Raw genomic sequence first — 19,542 nt, forward strand, 5'->3', positions numbered from 1 at the left:
ATTCTTGGGTCATGTAGTAACGAGTGATGGGATCCAGGTGGATCCGAAGAAAATAGAAGCAGTGCAGAGTTGGCCCAGATCGTCCTCGGCTACGGAGATCTAGAGTTTTCTTTGTTTGGCAGGGTATTACCGTCGGTTTGTAAAGGGTTTCTCATTTATTGTAGCACCTATGACCAGGCTGACACAGAAGGGTGCTCCGTTCAGGTGGACAGAGGAATATGAGGAGAGCTTTCAGAAGCTCAAGACGGCTTTGACTACAGCCCCAGTATTAGTATTGCCTATAGGTGCGGGGTCTTACATTGTATATTGTGATGTGTCGCGGATTGGTCTTGGCACGGTGTTGATGCAGGATGGTAGGGTGGTTGCCTACGCGTCCAGACAGCTGAAGGTGCATGAGAAAAACTATCATTTTCATGACCTTGAGTTAGCAGCTATTGTTCATGCCCTGAAGATTTGGCGGCACTATTTGTACGGTGTTCCTTGTGAGATTTACACCAATCATCGGAGTTGGCAGCATCTGTTCAAGCCAAAGTATCTTAACTTGCATCAGCGGAGGTGGTTGGAGCTACTTAAGGACTATGATATAACCATTTTGTACCACCCGAGGAAGGCCAATGTGGAGGCCGATGCTTTGAGTCACCGGGCGGAGAGTTTTGAGAGTTTAGCATATATTCTAGCAGTAGAGAGACCCTTAGCATTGGACGTTCAGGCCTTAGCCAGCCAGTTTGTGAGATTGGATATTTCTGAGCCGAGTCGAGTGTTGGCTTATATGGTCTCTCGGTCTTCTCTTTATGATCGCATCAGGGAGCGTCAGTATGATGACCCCTACCTGCTTGTCCTTAAGGACACGGTTCAGCACGGTAATGCTAAGGAGGTCACTACTGGGGATGATGGTGTATTGAGGATGCAGGGCAGGCTATGTGTGCCTAATGTATATGGTTTGCCTGAGTTGATTCTTCAGGAAGCTCATAGCTCGCGGTACTCTATTCATCTGGGTGCAGCGAAGATGTTTCAGGACTTGAGGTAGCATTACTGGTGGAGTAGGATGAAGAAGGACATAGTGGAGTATGAGGCTCGGTGCCTAAATTACCAGCAGGTGAAGTATGAGCATCAGCGATCGGGTGGGTTGCTTCAGAAGTTAGAGATTCTGGAGTGGAAATAGAAGCGGATCACTATGGATTTCGTTGTAGGACTCCCACAGACTTAGCGGAGGTTTGATGCAGTTTGGGTGATTATGGATAGGCTGACCAAGTCAGCTCATTTCATTCCTGTGATGACTATTTATTCTTCCGAGCATCTGGCTCGAATTTACATACGCGAGATCATCACGCTTCATGGACTATCGGTATTTATTATCTCTAACCGGGGTACGCAGTTTAACTCATGATTCTAGAGGGCTGTACAGCAAAAGATGGGTACTCGAGTTGAGTTGAGCACAATATATCACCCTCAGACGGAAAGACAGTTTGAGCGCACTATTCAGATACTGGAGGATATGCTCTGCGCTTGTGTGATAGATTTTGGGGTTCCTTGGGATAAGTTTTTGCCACTTGCGAAGTTTGCGTACAACAACAGTTATCAGTCAAGCATTCAGATGGCACCGTATGAGGCTCTATATGGTAGGCGGTGTCAGTCTCCAGTGGGTTGGTTCGAGCCGGGCGAGGCTAGATTATTGGGTACAGACTTGGTTTAGGATACCCTGGATAGGATGAAGGTGATTCAGGATCGACTTCGCACAGCCCAGTCCAGAGAGGAGAGTTATGCGTATCGGAAGGTTCACGATGTTGCATTCATGGTTGGAGAGCGGGTCTTTCTCCGGGTTTTTCCTATAAAGGGCGTTATGAGGTTCGGGAAGAAGGGCAAGCTAAGCCCACGATTTATCGGCCCATATGAGGTGTTGCGACGCGTTGGGGAGGTTGCTTATGAGCTTGCCTTGCCTCCTAGTCTTGCAGGGGTTCATCCAGTATTTCATGTTTCTATGCTCTGGAAGTATCACGGCGATTCGGCTCATGTGTTGGATTTTAGCTCAGTCCAGTTGGACAAGGATCTATCTTATGTCTAGGAGCTAGTGGCTATTTTGGACAGGTAGGTTCGAAAGCTGAGGTCAAAGAACATTGCTTCTGTGAAGGTTCGGTGGAGGGGTCAGCCGGTCGAGGAGGCGACTTGGGAGACCGAACATGATATGCGCAGCCATTATCCTCATCTTTTTACCACTTCAGGTATGTCTTTATGCTCGTTCGAGGACGAATGATTGTTTTAATAGGGGAAGGATGTAATAACCCGGCCGGTCATTTTGAGAGTTATAGCCCCGATCCCCTATTAACTGTTTCTCCCATATCTATTTCCGCTATTGTGACTTGTTGGGAGGTTTCATTTTGGTTTTTGGAGTGTTTTGGGACTTAGTCCCTAAATGGAGGTTTAAGCCTTAGCATTTGGACTGTAGTCGGAACTGTGTGAAGATGACTCCGGAATGGAGTTCCGTCTGTTTCGTTAGGTTATTTTGGACTTAGGGGCGTGTTCGGATAGTGTTTTGGAGGTCTGTAGCTCATTTAGGCTTGAAATGGCGAAAGTTGAAGTTTTAGAGATTTTGACCAATAGTGGACTTTTTTATATCGGGGTCGAATTCCAATTCCGGAAGTTGGAGTAGGTCTGTAGCGTCGAATATGACCTGTGTGCAAAATTTGGGGTCAATCGGACGTGGTTTGGTTGTTTTCGGCATGGGTTGTCGAATTTTGAAGTTTCAAGTTCTTTAAGTTTGAATCGGAGGATGATTCATGATTTTAGCGTTGTTTGATGTGGTTTGAGGGCTCGACTATGTTCGTATGGTGTTTTAGGATTGGTTGGTATGTTTGGTTGAGGTCGCGGGGGCCTCGGGTGAGTTTCGGGTGCTTAACGGATCAAAAGTTGGATTTGTGTTATTGCTGAAGTCTTCAGGCATCTGGTGTTTTCGCACCTGCGGCGGGGAGACCGCAGGTGTGGGATCGCACGTGCGGCGCACAAAGCGCAGAAGTGGAGATTAGAGGCATGACCAGGGATCGCAGGTGCGAGGGAATTTCCGCATCTGCGATGCCTGTAGATGTGTTATAGGAACTGCAGGCACGGTGAATGACCGCAGAAGCGGACAGTGCTCAGCAGGCGCACACACGCAGGTGCGGCCCCCTTGCCGGTCCCAGTCCCTTTTAGTGATTTTAACACATGCGATGGATTTCCCGCAGGTGCGGTTGAAGGCTTGCACAGGCGAGTTTACTGGGCATAAAATAGGAATTCGAGGGTTGATTTCCCATTTCAATTTATGGAGTTTGAGAGCTCGGTGTGAGGCGATATTTCGAGATTTATTCAAGGAGATTGTTAGGGTAAGTGGATATAACTCGGATTGGACTATATTTCATGAATCTATTGTTATTTTCATCATCTAATTAGGGATTTGGGGGAAAATGGTAGAAACTTCGTAGACTAAAATTTCGAGTTTTGGAAGGTGATTCGAGGTCGGATTCGAGTAATTCTTGTATGGTTAGACTCGTGAGTGAATGGGTGTTCATATTTTATGACTTTTACCCAACTCCGAGACATGGGCCCGGGGAGACCTTTTGGGGCGATTTTCTAATTTCTTGCTTTAGCTTTGATTTCATTAAATTTGATTAGTTTCTTATATTTGTATTTATGATATGAATTTGATTTTGGCTAGATTTGGGTCATTCGGAGTCGTATATTCATAATAAAGGCATTGTTACTGATTGATTGAGCTTGGTTCGAGGTAAGTAACTTGTCTAACCTTGTGTGGTGGAAATCCCCTTAGGATTTGGTGTTGTTATGATATGTGAGCGCCGTGTACGTGAGGTGACGAGTGCATACACGGGCTATTCATGGAAAACCCTGATTTTATTTTTACTGAGTAATAGCTTGTTTTCATCTTATCTGAGTATATTAGCATGTCTAGTTATCCTGTTAGCCTAGAATAGCATGTCTACGTGTCCTAATTGCCTATTTGAACTCTTTGCAACATGTTTAGTAAGTCATGTTTCTTTCTTGACTTGTACTTAGTCTAAATTGTAGATTTCTTGCTGTAACTGTTATATTCATTTGTTTGAGTTGCGTATTTATTATGGGACTACGAGGCGGTTCCTAGGGAGTTCTCCCTGCATATTTACTTTTGAGACTACGAGGCGGTTCCTCGAGAGTTCTCTCTGCATATTTACTTTTGAGACTACGAGGCGGTTCCTCGGGAGATCTCCTTGCACTTTTATTTTTGGACTACGAGACGGTATCTCGGGAGATACCCTACTGTTTATCCATGTGCTCTGCATTGCTACTTCGCTGTGTTCTCTTTGTTTAAATTCCAATCTCTTATTATATTGTTATACTCTCCTGCTTATTTATTATATACCAGTAGGGCATTGACCTGACCTCGTCACTACTCGGCCGAGGTTAGGCTTGGCACTTACTGGGTACCGATGTAGTGTACTCACGCCCTTTCCTTCATATGTTTTTCGTGTGCAGATCCTGGTTCCTCTTACCAGCCTCGGCCTTAGTTGCAGTCGCTGCTGTTTTCGGAGAACTTCAAGGTACATCTGCCCGCGCCCGCAGATCCTCGGAGTCCCCCTCTATCCCCCTATGTTGATTCTTCTTTTATTTCTATAGACACTGATGTATAGAACAGTGAGACCTTCGTAAAAGCTTGTGACTAACGATGTTCCACTTCTTGGGAGTGTTATGTATATTTCGAGAGTTGATTATTGTATAGGTCGAACGGCATCTCAATTGCGTATTAAAATATTTTTTACTGTTAGTTGTTAATTTTCATGTTTTTCATTTCATTTCCGCAAGTGTTAGGCTTACCTAGTCGTAGAGACTAGGTGCCGTCACGACGATTTACGGAGGGAGAATTTGGGTCGTGACAGATTTGAAGGTCGAGTTGATATTAGAATTTAGTAAAATTGGTATAGTTGGACTCATGATTGAATGGACTTTCGGATTTTGTAACTTTTGTCGGGTTCCGAGACGTGGGCCCTACGGGCAATTTTTGGAGTTAAATTTTGGATTTTATTAGAAAATTAGTATTTTCTTATGGAATTAATTCCAATAATTTGTATTGACTGAATCGAATTAATTGTGGATAGATAGGAGGCTTTCGGAGACCAATTCGCAAGGCAAGGGCATAGCGGAGTAAGAAATTATGCGGTTTGAGATAAGTAACACTTCTAATCTTGGTTTTGAGGGTATAATTCCCTCAATTACATGTGGTATGAATTGTATTGGAGATGAAGCACATGCTAGGTGACGGGCGTATGGGCGTGTATCATGGAAATTGTGACTTAAATTGATTCCATGGAGATTGCATAATTAAATAAATGTCATTATCCTTATATCCTCCACGTGTTAGAGAAATTGAGCTGAGACTCATGTTAAAGATCATATTTAGGCTACACGCCTATATATTTTGGGACCCACATGGGTCGTATTGTTGTTGAATTAATTGTTTAAATTTATAATTTTGTACCCAGCCACATCTATCACTTGCATATCATATTTCAGTCTCTGTTGTCATTCATTGATACTTCATATCATCTTGTCAGATTGATTTTTCATATCATTGAGAGTCCGAGAGACTGGAGATTCTGAATGATAGTTATGTTTATTTATTTATGCCTGGATCTGGCTATTATAGCGCTTGGGCTAAAGGAGCCCCTCCGGATCTGGCTATTATAGCGCTTGGGCTGAAGGAGCCCCTCTGAAGTCTGCACCCCCACATATATCTGGGATGGATCTTCCATGGGCATGGATCTTGCCATAGATATATATTGAGGGATGGATCTTCCCTAGGCATGGATCTTGCCCGAAGCATTTATATTGAGGAATGGATTTTTTCTGGACATGGATCTTGTCCGAATCATTGATATTCGGGGATGGATCTTCCCCTGGGCTGGATTGGCCTTATACAATACTGAGTGACTGACTGTCAGTTGATGGATATACATATATATTTGGGATGGATCTTCCCTGGGCTAGATTGGCCATATACAATACTGAGTGATTGAGTATTTTAGTTTGTGAGTACACGGAGTTTTCACTAAGGTGCATCACATACAGTATGTACATTGGCATGTAGATACAGAGATGTCATATTCCTCTTATTGTTCAGAATTGATATATTTTATTTGTACTGAAAGAAACTGTTGAACTTGAAAGCATGCCTACATTTCTGTATTGTTACCATTTGTACTGGACTGTACCTGCAGAGCTCGTCACTACTTTCAGCCCAAAGGTTAGTCTTGTTAATTATTGAGTTGTTTGTACTCATACTACACTTTGCACCTCGTGTGCAGATCCAGGTGCTCCCGGATACGAAGACTGTTAGATCTCAGCGTGTCAGTTGGAGACTATCAAGGTAGCTGCTTGGAGTACGCTGACCTTGCCTCTCTTTCTTTCAGTTATTGTACTGTTCTATACTTTCAGACAATGTTATTGTTAGTAAGACTTTGTATTCATATTAGATGCTCATGTATCCAGTGACACTGGGTTTTAGGAGTGTATATTACATCAGTATGTGGGATTTTTCAATTAAATTTATATATTATATTTTCAAACTTAAAAGAAATTGTGGCTTATTGAGATAGGCGCCATCACGACATGTGGATTTTGGGTCGTGACAAAAACATTAGCCCGAACACAGGCTACTTCCTCTTCTCCTTCTTCGGGCTCGTCCCTTAATCGGCGAATCAAGTCCGAAGGCATAATACTGGAGCCCTCCTTGCGCTTGCGAGACTTCCTCGCCGGTTTTTTCTTTTTCGAGACCGGAGAACTCGGGGCCTCTTTTCTCTTCTTCTCTTTGGCCTGCTTCGGAGCAGGGACTTCTTTGTCACCAGATGGGGGCCTTATGGCAACATCCTTCCCAACGCCTACAAAGCAAAAAAGGGAGATAAGCCAAAGAAAAAGATCAAATGATAACCGTTCTAAGAAAGAAACTTTCCATGACAGTTGGCCTCCCATAGACCCTTTGACAATTCCATCCAAGCGTGCTCGAAGTATGGTCTCTGCAACACCAGACCTTCAAACCATTGTTTAAGTTCCGTAATCGGTTCCGGCATCTGGGCCACAGCTGTAACAACATAGAAAAAGTGGATAAAGAAAATGAAAACAGAAGCCACAAAATTGAACATTCAAAGGGGAATATTACTCACGATTCATATTCCATTTTTCAGGAAACGGCATGTCTTCTGCAGGGATTAGGTCCAAAGTCTTGATTCGAACAAATTGGCCCATCCAATCTCGCTCACGGGTCTCATCTATGCTCGAGAACGGGGCTTTGGTGGATCGGCGAGCAAGCTTGATTAGCCCCCCTCGATAGAGTCGGGGACTATAAAGACTCATAAGGTGATCGAGGGTGAAAGGACACCCCTCGATTTTGCTCGAGAAGAATCGGATGAGAATCACTTTTCTCTAAAAAGAAGGGTGGATCTGGCCAAGGGTCACGTCATATCTCTTGCAGAAGTTGGCGATGACAGGATCTAAGGGACCCAACGTAAAGGGGTAAGCATAAATACTTAAGAACCCCTCCACGTGGGTAGTAATTGATTCTTCAGGCGATGGGATTACCACATGCTTTTCGCCCCAGTTGCATTCCTTTTTTACTTTGTCGAGGATTTTCTAGGTGATGGAACACATGTACCTCGAGATCAGCTCACATCAGCCCGGTACCAAGGAGGCTTTTTCGACCTTTAAAGTCCATGATGATGGAGCACCCTATCGGAACGAATTCCTCAGGGTGGGGCTCCGCCGCATCCTCACCGCCGGCAGGTCGCAATGAAGAAGAGGTTTCCTTTGCGGCACTGTTTTGGAGGTTTTCGCCATTGATGAACAAGAAAAGAGAGAATTAGGATGATATGCGGTTTAATTGGGGTTCTAGAAATTTTGGTCTAAAAATTATGAAGCAAAGGGATTCTTCTGAGGAAGATGCAAGAATAAAGAAAAAGCTTTGAGTGTAAAGTTTGAATGAAGAAAAGATTGGGCTATTATAGGTGGCTGGCGACGATTCGGAATCGGTAATGGCCGACCAACAACTGACATGTAATTAATGCCTTGATAACTGTACCGACGGGACGTTTCATCGCATACGTCATAATCTGGCTCGTCGCTGACGTCATTACCCATCAGGTCGGAGTTCGGAAGTTCATATCGTTTCTCGCCATCTTCTTTTCGAGAAATGAGGGGACTATCTGTATACGGTCAAAATCGAGCTTGCCCTTCATATGACTAATCGAGACTGGAACATGATAGATCAAGGTTCAACTTCTTGTAATATCGAGCTATGATGAGAAGTTAGGTTGCCGAGCTCGTAATCCAGAGACCGACCAAGATCAAGATCGGTCAAGATTGAGACCGAGCAAAATAGAGACAGATCAAGATCGGTCAAGATTGAGACCGAGCAAAATAGAGATAGATCGAGATCGACGAAGATTGAGACCGAACAAAATAGAGACTGATCAAGTGCATGATAGTTCAAGATCGAAACCGAACCAGAAAACAAAAAAGGCAGTATATCCGTAATTTGGGCAAGAATCTCGGCGGAAATCCCGGCACATATCAAGAAGAGGCCAATTAATTAATCTATCATGGAATTCCTTCTGTATTAAGAATTATAAACAAAATAGGACTTCCCCGCTATATAAAGGGGGTTTTGATCATTTGTAGAGGACATTCTGAAGCAATAAAAATAATACATTACTTTCTTTGAAAGCTTGATTATCTTGTTACTCTGTTCTTATATCAGCTGAATCCTTACTTGTTTGGAGGGTGGCCGAATTTAATGGAAAAGGCTAATTGATTTATTTGGTTTGCATTTATTTCTTTCGTAGCTAATTATAGTACTGATATATATTTATACATTTTCCCGGTTTGTATCAAGTTATATCACGTATCCTTAGAGCCGCGTATAAATTCAATTGTTATCCATTTTTTCGGGTAAACAGTTTGGCGCCCACCGTGGGGCTAAGGATAATAGTATTTGATTTAGGCTGGGTACCTATTTAGGACCATGCCTACAAATATCCAGCAATTCAACTGCCAAATGCAATGAATAATCCCATCTTTCTACATCTACGAATTGTTAAGTATATGAATCTAAATGCTCTTCTACTTCAGTATATAGATATGCATGCCTATCATGCATAAATGGTGTTAAGGAAAAATAAAATCTATATAGATGAAGAGCAGAACACATACGTGATATGAGACAGAAGAAACTGTCACTACAACATTTTAGACCTTTAACCACTCTTGAAAAGTGTGGTCTAAACTACCAAAAAGTGTAGCATTTAATTAAAGGTAACACTTTTCAACTTTAGGCAACATGTTTCAGGGATGGCCTAAACGAGCGTAACATTTTTCCTAAGGCCACGCTTTACGAGTGTTGCTTTAGAAGCTACGCTTCAAAAGTGTGACCTATACGGTACATAAGCCACGCCTGTACATACCCTTATAGCAACACTTTTTAACTCCTACAACAACACTTCCAAAGTACGGCCTTCGGTACTTTATAGGTCACACTTTTCATGCATGGCTTCTGCAGGAACCTTGTAAATGGCTACCTTTCTTATAAAAATAATTTTTATAATATATTCGGTAATCATATTTATCACCAAACATATATAATATTATCATATATTTTGTGATTATTTTTAAAGTATAAAGATCTCAAACACTACATCAAATAACAACAACCAAAAAATATTCATGCGTACACTTGCTATGAACTTCCCATATATATATATATATATATATATATTTCGTGTACCATATTTCTATAATACAACAAATTGTTCAAAGGTGAGTCCTAACAATTAACTTTAAAAAATGAATATATGTATCAAGATAATATTTTAAACACATCAATCAGCTAAAGCTAGCATCTATTAGAAACCTCATTTGCTATCCCCTTAGCTACATGTAACTGTTCTGATACATGGCCGGTTTAAGTTCATTCGCATCATCTCCTGATTTTGTAAGTGATACGTTTTTGTAAGCTTGACCTCCACATTAATTTAAGCCACATGTATGCTTTCCTTGTTCAAACCAGCAGAAACTTCTGAATGTTTCTGGACCTTAAGTTTCCCATTTGTATTTTATTTGTTCTCATCAGTAGCTTTGACTTCCTATACCTACAATTGAGACAAACAAAGATGCATCATTTGTTTTAGCCTACTAATAATGTAAAAAATTTATATCGCTATGTCAGCTCCAAATATATAATGTCAGATGAATACTATGAAGTTGGAGGGATTCAAATACATGAAAGCACTAATTGTTGGGGCATATACCTAAGGGAGGAAATTCATTGCACCTTGGAAAAGTACGAAAATGATACGGTTAAGTGTTTCCAAAGCAGTAAAAGATGATCCTAAACAACGACTGTATATTGGTCGGAAAAATCTATTTTGCACCTTTGATGTCGAGGTCACCATTCTTCACACAACAAAAAACTTATAAAAGAAAGAAATAATGTCAAATGTTTAGTTAGAAACATTATTGGATGCATTCCTTTATTTATGGAGAAATAGAGAAAAGAGAGAAATATTAAATGTACCCATAGAAGCCCAAATGATCCAGTTTGTAGACTGAACTTTACGCCAGTTGTGCATCTCAAAGTGCACCACACTTACTCGACAAGATATACCAGTTTGAAGATCTATTTTCGCACCAAAATAGCAAGCTAAATTGCACCAGATCAATCCCTTTTATGCACCAGGATAAGGAGCTATATTGCACCAAATCAGTCCACAAATTACACCAGCACTGTGAATGTCTTGTGCATGCTGTCAACGTTTCTCTGAAACAAGATCTAAAATTTTTAAATGAAACAAGTAGCATACTGAACGATGACTGCATTTCAACTGAAGAGGATTACTAAAAGTCAAAACTTTGGTCAACAAAAGACACAATATGATCATTAAATTGAAGCTCCCAGGATCGAGTGTCAATGGCATCAACCGTTCTGTGTTTTAAGTAGTTCTGCACATTTATTATCAGCAGACAGAGTCTATTGCCATGACCTTAGCAGTCAAAGTTATATTTAATTGAGAAAACTTCCTCAAAAAGCATCAAGCATGATTGAAACACACTACTCTTAGACCACAAAGTTAAACAGAACATGATATATAAAGAGTTATAAGACCTTAACATGATTGAAATAAACAGAAAATGATAAATGGAAAAAGAACCCAAAGAGTGACAAAACTATTTTTCATCATGTCCCTAACAAATTAAGATAACAATTAATGACATAGTGGAGTGGAAGAAACACACTACTCTTAGACCACAAAGTTAAATGTATGTTTTACCTTCTCTTACAATACTATTAAATAGGGACAAAATAATAAAAGTTATTACGAGATACTGAACTAGTCAGAGCGTGACTCAACAAAGCAAAGCAAGAGTATACTAAAGACAAAGGAAATAGTGCAAACAAAGGAACTAAAATAACTTATATGAGAACAACAAGACAAAGAGATTAATCATCTATAATACTAACATAATGTAGTTTCTCTTTCTTTTCTTGAGAATTGTAAAAACACAAAGTAGTTAATTGATCAGTTATCAAATCAACCCAACAAGTATGTTTAATTTTTATACCTGGATGGTATGCTTATGTGTCTGAAGATCTCTGTACTTCTTGGTCAGACCATGGCCAATGATGTAGACCTGTTATAAAAAAATAAAACAATCAAAACTGGTTTAAAGCTTCAGGTTCATGCCACCAGAATTGTTTCTCCGTTAGATTTGTAAACTCATCTATAACATAAATTCTAAACGGACTTGTGCAGTCTTGAAATATTCGAGTTCTTCAATGAAAAACAGGAGCTTTTAGTTCTATTCAAGTCAATCAAGTTGAGTTCCACTAAAGAAATATGGTTTAGCTAAATTCGTGAGTTTGACAATACTTTATCATTTAAGTGGACATTTCAAATATCCTCGGCAATCCCCAACTCTTCCTTCATTATCTAGAACAAGCAAAAGAAAATTAAAGAAATATAAACAAATGCATTGTCAAAAATATAAAAATATTAAAATGTAGGTGAATATGTTAGACAATAAAGCGGTATAAAAAATTCTAATAGAACAATTTCAAACCTCTTATGTGAAACCCACAACAAATCAATCCATACACAGATACATTAAAAGATCTACAAGTCGTCTAACCCATGTTTTCCCCAAATTAAGAAGAAAGGCACAGTATTCCGTGAAAAATCCATTTACTCTACATTCAGAAGCAAATTTAAATAATGGAACTTCTTCAATTAAATGCAAATACCAAATAAAAGTAGTAAATGCCTAGATAAATCGAGTACTGACTTGAACAAATTCTCTATTGGTTTCAACAAAATCGATAAAACTCGAATACCGAACCTTTCTTGTTGTCTGGAGAAGCTGAGTTAAGTAAATCAGATCTTCTTCTGAAGATCGTCACCGACTAGGTGCCATCGACAATCCCATCTTTTGAAAAATCGAGTGCAGAAAAAGTTTTCTTCGTGGGATTCAAGCCCTAGACCTAGAGTGAGGGGGAAGCTATGGAAAATTTTAGAGGGAATAGTTTAAGTTAGAAATTTTAGAGGGAATAGTTTAAGTGGGAAAGTCTTGTATGAATTTCGTAAACATTTTAGACCACGTTTGGGCAGTGTTGCATTTAAATATACCAAAAGTAATGCTAGTAAAGTGTAGCTTCATATGTGGATAAGCGTTCTCAAAAGATTTTACATTAAGCAACGCATATAATATGTAGTCTTTGTACATAAAGAGCACGTTGTATGAGTGTTACCTAAAATGCGTTGCAAAAAGCTCTTAATAAAGGTATAACGATCCGGCCGGTCATTTTGAGTATTACAACTCCGTTTCCTTATTTACTGTTCAATTTGTGCTTTACAGTTGTTGTGTGACTTACCGGGGTGATTAATTTGGGTCCGGTGAAGTTTTAGGAATGAATTGACACACTTAGTTCCAAGATTTAAAATTAAGTTGAAATAGTGATCGGATGTCGACTTATATGTAAGCGACCCCGGAATAGAGTTTTGATGATTCTAATAGCTCCGTATGGTGATTCTAAACTTAGGAGCGTGTCCGGAATTTTTTTTTGAAGTCCGTAGTAAATTTGGCTTGAAATGGCAAAAGTTAAATTTTTGGGAAGTTTGACCGGAGAGTTGACTTTTTGATATCGGGGTCCAGTTCTGAAAATTTTCATAGATCTGTTATGTCATTTATGACTTGTATGCAAAATTTGAGGCCACAGAATTGATTTGATAGGTTTCATCATCGAATGTAGAAGTTGAAAATTCTTAAGTTCCTTAAGCTTGAATTGGGGTATGGTTCATGGTTTTAGCATTGATTTATGGGATTTGAGGTTTCAACTAAGTTCATATGATGTTTTAGTACTTGTTAATGTATTTTGTTTTAGGCAAATATACTACTAGGCATGCCTAGTAGTTATTTTATTAATAAAAAGAAAAAAGAAAATCACAACGAAAAAGTACAAATAAGGGGGCTAGCTACGGGTAGTGTTGCCTTTATGCCTTGGCTATATAATCACTCATTTGCACCTCAATTGCCCTAAAATCAAGGTCATGAAAATCGAGGCTGGAGAAAATCGAGGTCATGAAAATAGAGGTTACGCCTGGACAGAAACTTTAAGTTATAAAAATGGAGGTTTCCTCCCATTTTCTATTTTTGATAAATTGGAGCTTGGGAAGAGGCAATTTTTGAGAGATTCTCAAGGAAAAATATCGGGGTAAATGATTCTAACTCAGATTTGGTCAATATACACAAATATATTATTATTTTCATCATTTAATTAGTGTTTTGAGATGAAAATTTGGAAAAAATTAGAAAAAGTTCTTGGGCTAGAATTTTGAGGTTTTGAATGAGATTTTGTTATCGGATTTGAGTAAATTTGGTATAGTTAGACTCATGAGTGAATGAGCTTTCCGGGTTTGAGCCGATTTTGGATTTTTGGCTATAATTTTGTATTTTCTTGTGGAATTAATTCCTTTAGCCTATATTAATTGTATTGTATTGTTTGTGGCTAGATTCGGGACGTTTGGAGACCGATTTGAGAAGCAAAGGCATTTTTAGTAGAGTTTTACTCGAATTGAGGTAAGTAACACTTCTAAAATTGGTTCTGAGGGTATGAATCCCCGAATTTGGTGTTATATAAATTTTTTGGAGGTGACTCACACGATAGTTAACAAGAGTGTGGCCGTGCACCATAGAAATTGTGACTTGAATAAATTCTGTAGAGTCGTAAAATTACAGAATCATGTTATTATCCGTGTATCCTCCACGTGTTAGAGAAATTTAGCTTAGGCTCCTATTAAAGATCATGTTTAGATTACGTGCCGATATTTTGGGACCCATGGGGTCGAGTTGGTGTTGAATTGATTGTTTAAATTGTAATTCCATACTTAATCATGTTCATTCATTTCATATCACATCTCATTCTATGTTGCTATTTATTGATAGATTATATGATCATTTTAGGCTGATTTTCATGACATTTTCAGCCAAAGAGACTGGAGAGATTGATGACTAAGTGAGGTTGAGGGCCTAATTGTGAGGATATTTATGGGATCGAGCTGCGTGCCGCAGCATGCCATATTGGATTTATATATATTATTATTATATGGATCGGGGTTGCCCGCCAGCAGTAGGCCTTATAGGCTTTATTATTATTATGGGATCGGACTGCATGCCGCAGTAGGCCATATCGGCTTTATATAGCGCTTGGGCTGAAGTATCCCCTCTAAACTCTGCACACACCCCCAGTGAGCGTTGTTGATTTGTAGTGCTTGGGCTGAAGGAGCCCCTCCGGAGTCTGCACATGTACCCAGTGAACCCGAAGCATTTATATTGAAGGATGGATCTTCCCAGGGCATGGATCTTGCCCGAAACATTTATATTGAGGGATGGATTTTTCTTGGATATAGATCTTGTCTGAATTATTTATATTTGGGGATAGATCTTCCCCCGGGTTAGATTGGCCTTATATAGTACTGAGTGACTGACTGTCAGTTGATGGATATATATATATATTTGGAATGGATCTTCCCTGGGCTGGATTGGCCATATATAGTACTGAGTGATTGAGTATTTTAGATTGTGAGTACATGGAGATTTCACTAAGGTGCATCACATACAGTATGTACATTGGCATGTAGATACAGAGATGTCATATTCCTCCTATTGTTCAGAATTGATCTATTTTATTTGTACTGAAAGAAACTGTTGAACTTGAAAGCATGCCTACACTTCTGTATTGTTATTATTTGTACTGGACTGTACCTTGCGGAGCTCGTCACTACTTTCATCCCAAAGGTTAGTCTTATTACTTATTGAGTTGGTTGTACTAACACTATACTCTGCACCTCGTGTGCAAATCCAGGTGCTTTCGGACACGGCGATCGTTAGATCTCAGAGTTCTATTAGTTGGAGACTATCAAGGTAGCTGCCTGGAGTTCGCTGACCTTGACTCCCTTTCTTTCAGTTATTGTACAGTTCTATACTTTCAAACAGTGTTTTGTCAATCAGACTTTGTATTTATATTAGATGCTCATGTACTCAGTGACACCGGGTTTAGGGAGTATTTATATATGTAATTATGAGATTTCTTCCGCTGAATTTAAATATTATATTTTTAAACTTAAAAGATATGGTAGTTTATTGAGATTGCCGGCTTGCCTAGTATTGAGATAGGCGCCATCACGACAGGTGAGATTTTGGGTCGTGACAAGTTGGTATCAGAGCTCTAGGTTACATAGGTCTCACGAGTCATGAGCAGATTTAGTAGAGTCTTGCGGATCAATACAAAGACGTCTGTACTTATCTTAGAGAGGCTGTCGAACCCTTAGGAAAATTTTACTTTCTTGTATTCTGTCATGTGAATTTGTTGATTCCCGAAATTAAAATTTTGTTATTCTATTCTCTCACAGATGGTGAGGGCATGTACTACCGGATCGGACGGTCATCCACCAGTGCCACCAGTTAGGGCCGCGAGAGGCCGGGGCCGAGGTAGAGGTCAAGGTATAGCTCGTGCAGTAGTTGGAGCAGCACCTGTAATACCACTAGTTGCTCCAACTCAGGAGTAGATTCCAAATGCAGTTGAGTCAGCGGGACCAGCTCAGGCACCAGCTGTGCCCATTGTGATTCCAGGCCTTCAGGAGACTTTTAACCCAGATATTGACAGTTTGCACTAGTCTTGCTCGGGTGGTTTCGGCTCAGGCTGCAGCTGCCACTTCTCAGGACAGGGGAGGTACTCATACCCCTATTGCCCGTACTCCAGATCAAGTAGTGCAGGGACTTCAAATATTGGGGGCACTACCATCCCAGCCGGTTGTAGCTGCTCAGACCCCGGTAGTTCCCGCTATGGCTGAGGATGAGCAGAAGAGACTAGAGAGGTTCGGGAGACTACGACCTCCATCTTTTAGTGGGGCAGAGTCGGACGATGCCCAGGGCTTCTTGGATAGGTGTCAGAGGATTCTCCGTACAACGGGTATTTTGGAGACCAGTGGGGTCTAGTTCACCATTTTTCAGTTTTCTAGAAATGCCTTCAGTTGGTGGGAGGCTAATGAGAGGCGCATGTCGATTGGTGCAGTACCACTTACATGGCAGGAGTTCTCCATTCTCTTTTTGGAGAAGTTTGTGTCGCAATCTCACAGAGAGAAACTGCGCTGGCAGTTTGAGCAGTTACGTCAAGATGATTTGTCTGTGAAGCAGTACGAGATGAGATTTTCTAAGTTGGCTCGTCATGTAGCTTGGTTGGTTTCCACTGATAGGGAAAGGATTAGGAGGTTCATTGATGGCCTCACATATCAGCTGTGGTTACTTATGACTAGGGAGAGGGTATCTGGTGCCACCTTTGAAGAGGTGGTTGACATTGCTCGGCAGATAGAGACGATATGTAGCCAGGAGCGTGTTGAGAGAGAGGCCAATAGGCCTCGACCTTCGGGCGGTTTTGGTGGGGTACCTTCTGGAGGACTGTCCTACCACAGCAGGAGTCGTCCTTACAGACACGCTCAGGAGGGTCGTCCAGTACATCGGGGTGCATCATCCAGCCATGGTTCATGCGGTTCTCATCAGGGTCAATCATCTCTTAGTGCACTTCCAGCTCAGAGTACGCCCTGTGCTCCTTCCGTTCAGGGATCATCCGTACCAGGTTATTCTGGTAGTTATTCTGGTTCTCGAGATCCACCTCAGAACTTACCAGCCTTTTCAGAGAGGGGTTGCTTTGAGTGTGGAAACTTGGGTCACATAAAGAGATATTGTCCTCGCCTTACACGAGGTCCAGTTCAGCAGAGGAGTCGTGTTATGACTTCTGCACCAGCCGCTCCACCACCTGCCCAGCCAGCTAGGGATGGGGCTCAGTCAGCTAGGGGTCGCCCAAGAAGGGGAGGCCGATTAGGTGACGGTCATGCCCAATTTTATGATTTTCCTGCCAGGCCAGATGTTGTTGCTTCAGATGCAGTGATCACAGGTATTATTTCAGTGTGCCACAAAGAGGCTTCTATATTATTTAACCCTGGTTACACATATTTGTATGTTTCATCATATTTTGTTCATTATCTGGATATGCCTCGTGAGTCCTTAGTTTCACATGTTCATGTATCTACGCCGGCAGGCGATACTCTAATTGTGGACCGTATGTATCAGCCGTGTGTGATAATTATTGGGGGACTAGAGACCAGAGTTGATTTTTTATTGCTTAGTATGGTCGATTTCGATGTTAATTTGGGTATGGTGAGTTATCGGATATTTTATTATTTGGCTTTGAGCCAAGTGGGGGATCTTGCTATTGATGATTTGATTTCATGGTTTTGTGTTGTACTGATTTCGGTTTGAGGCATACATGTGAATCAGTTATGACTTGTAGAGATTGAGGTCGAGGATGACTTGAGTAAGAAAATTTCTTGAATGCGGGTTATATTGCACTTTATAAAAAATCATGAAATGATTAAATTGTTATTTTGATGGATGTAGTGCGCACGAAGTATGAATTTGATTGGTGGTGTTAAGGCATGGTTAATTCTTTGGGGGGGCGTTGTGCTAATGGGACTTGTGTCTTTCGGCATGTTTGGGTAGTTAATATCTCTGCGTTAACTTGCCGATTTGAGTAGTAATAGCACACCTTGCACCTTCCTACTCCATGGCGTGTTATTTGTACCAGTCCAGGAGCATGAGAATCATAATTCATTTATCATATACATGTGTACTTATTTGATCGCTTATGTATGATATGCTTGGACCGGAGGCCTGTGACCATGTCAGGAAGATTATATTATTGGCACGTGAGTTGTCCGTGCGGATCCATATACTGATATTATTGGCACGTGAGTTGTCCGTGTGGGTCTAGATATTGATACTATAGCACGTGAGTTGTCTATGCGAGTGATGATAATGTGAGATCTAGAAGAGCTGGTTACTTTTATTAAATTCGTGTGTCTTAGTTCTACTATATATAATGAGCTTATAGCATTGCAGTTGTGGTGGTGCTTGTTGAACTTGCAATGCGGTTCTCTTCTTTGAGACATTTTCCATTTTTGGGTACACGAATTGCGCCATTGTGGCTTGAGTTATATTGTTGTGGCTTGTCTGTGGGTAGTTGTGTTTAATAATATAAGGTCATTTAGACCTAGAATGGGTACTATCAGGTTTGATTACATTATATTCGGAAGGATAATATTGAAAGTCGGCTTAGAAAGTGATTATGGTTCTAGTTGGGGAGAGAGCGCTCCATGACTTGTTGATCTGATAAGGGGTCATGAGATTCCGCATGTTTCTGTCATTATCACCAGTGTATGAAGGTTTTGGAATGAGGTTTTGGTTGATATGGTGTTTAATACTAGTACTAGGTTGGTTTTAAGTAGTTACTGTGATCGAGAATAGTGCTGCAAGTATGCGAGTTGTGTAGTATGTTATGTGATTATATCCGAGGTTATGGTTATGGCTTGATACAACTTGTTCAAACTTATACAATGTGTAGATGTGAGACTCGGTCATGTAAGAAATTCTGGATGTTAGTAATTAGGTTCTAAGTTTACGGACTAAGGTTAACGTAATGATCTTCAATTGTGTTGTGTAGTCAGGTCCATGGAATAGGGTGGCATGGGATCACCCCCGGGTATATTCGTGGTAAGGTGGAATAGTGATGTGATGGCTTGGAATCAACTCTTGGCACGTTTGAGGACGAACGTATGTTTAAGTGGGGGAGAATGTAACGGCCCGGCCGATCGTTTTGAGTATTACAAACCAGTTTCCCCATTTACTTCTCAATTTGTGCTTTACAATTGTTGTGTGACTTGCCGGGGTGATTAATTTGGGTCCGGTGAAGTTTTAGGAATGAATTGGAATACTTAGTTCCAAGGTTTAAAATTAAGTTGAAATAGTGACAGGATGTCGCCTTATGTGTAAACGACCCTGGAATGGAGTTTTGATTATTCCAATAGCTCCGTATGGTGATTCTAGACTTAGAAGCGTGTCCGGAATTTGTTTTTGAAGTCCGCAGTGGAA

At 40.7% G+C, this 19,542-nt stretch overlaps 1 long non-coding RNA gene across 1 annotated transcript; it reads right to left on the reverse strand.

The window, feature by feature from the left end:
- Nucleotides 1-9,823: 9,823 nt before the first annotated feature.
- Nucleotides 9,824-12,653, reverse strand: LOC107810162 (uncharacterized). Its single transcript, XR_001653577.2, has 4 exons — nt 12,400-12,653; nt 11,626-11,694; nt 10,580-10,822; nt 9,824-10,154 (listed from the first exon to the last, which is right to left on the reverse strand). It is a non-coding gene; the product is annotated as an uncharacterized LOC107810162 (long non-coding RNA).
- Nucleotides 12,654-19,542: the final 6,889 nt, after the last annotated feature.

The sequence above is a fragment of the Nicotiana tabacum genome, chromosome 22 (assembly GCF_000715075.1).
Source record: "Nicotiana tabacum cultivar K326 chromosome 22, ASM71507v2, whole genome shotgun sequence".
NCBI lineage: Eukaryota > Viridiplantae > Streptophyta > Magnoliopsida > Solanales > Solanaceae > Nicotiana > Nicotiana tabacum.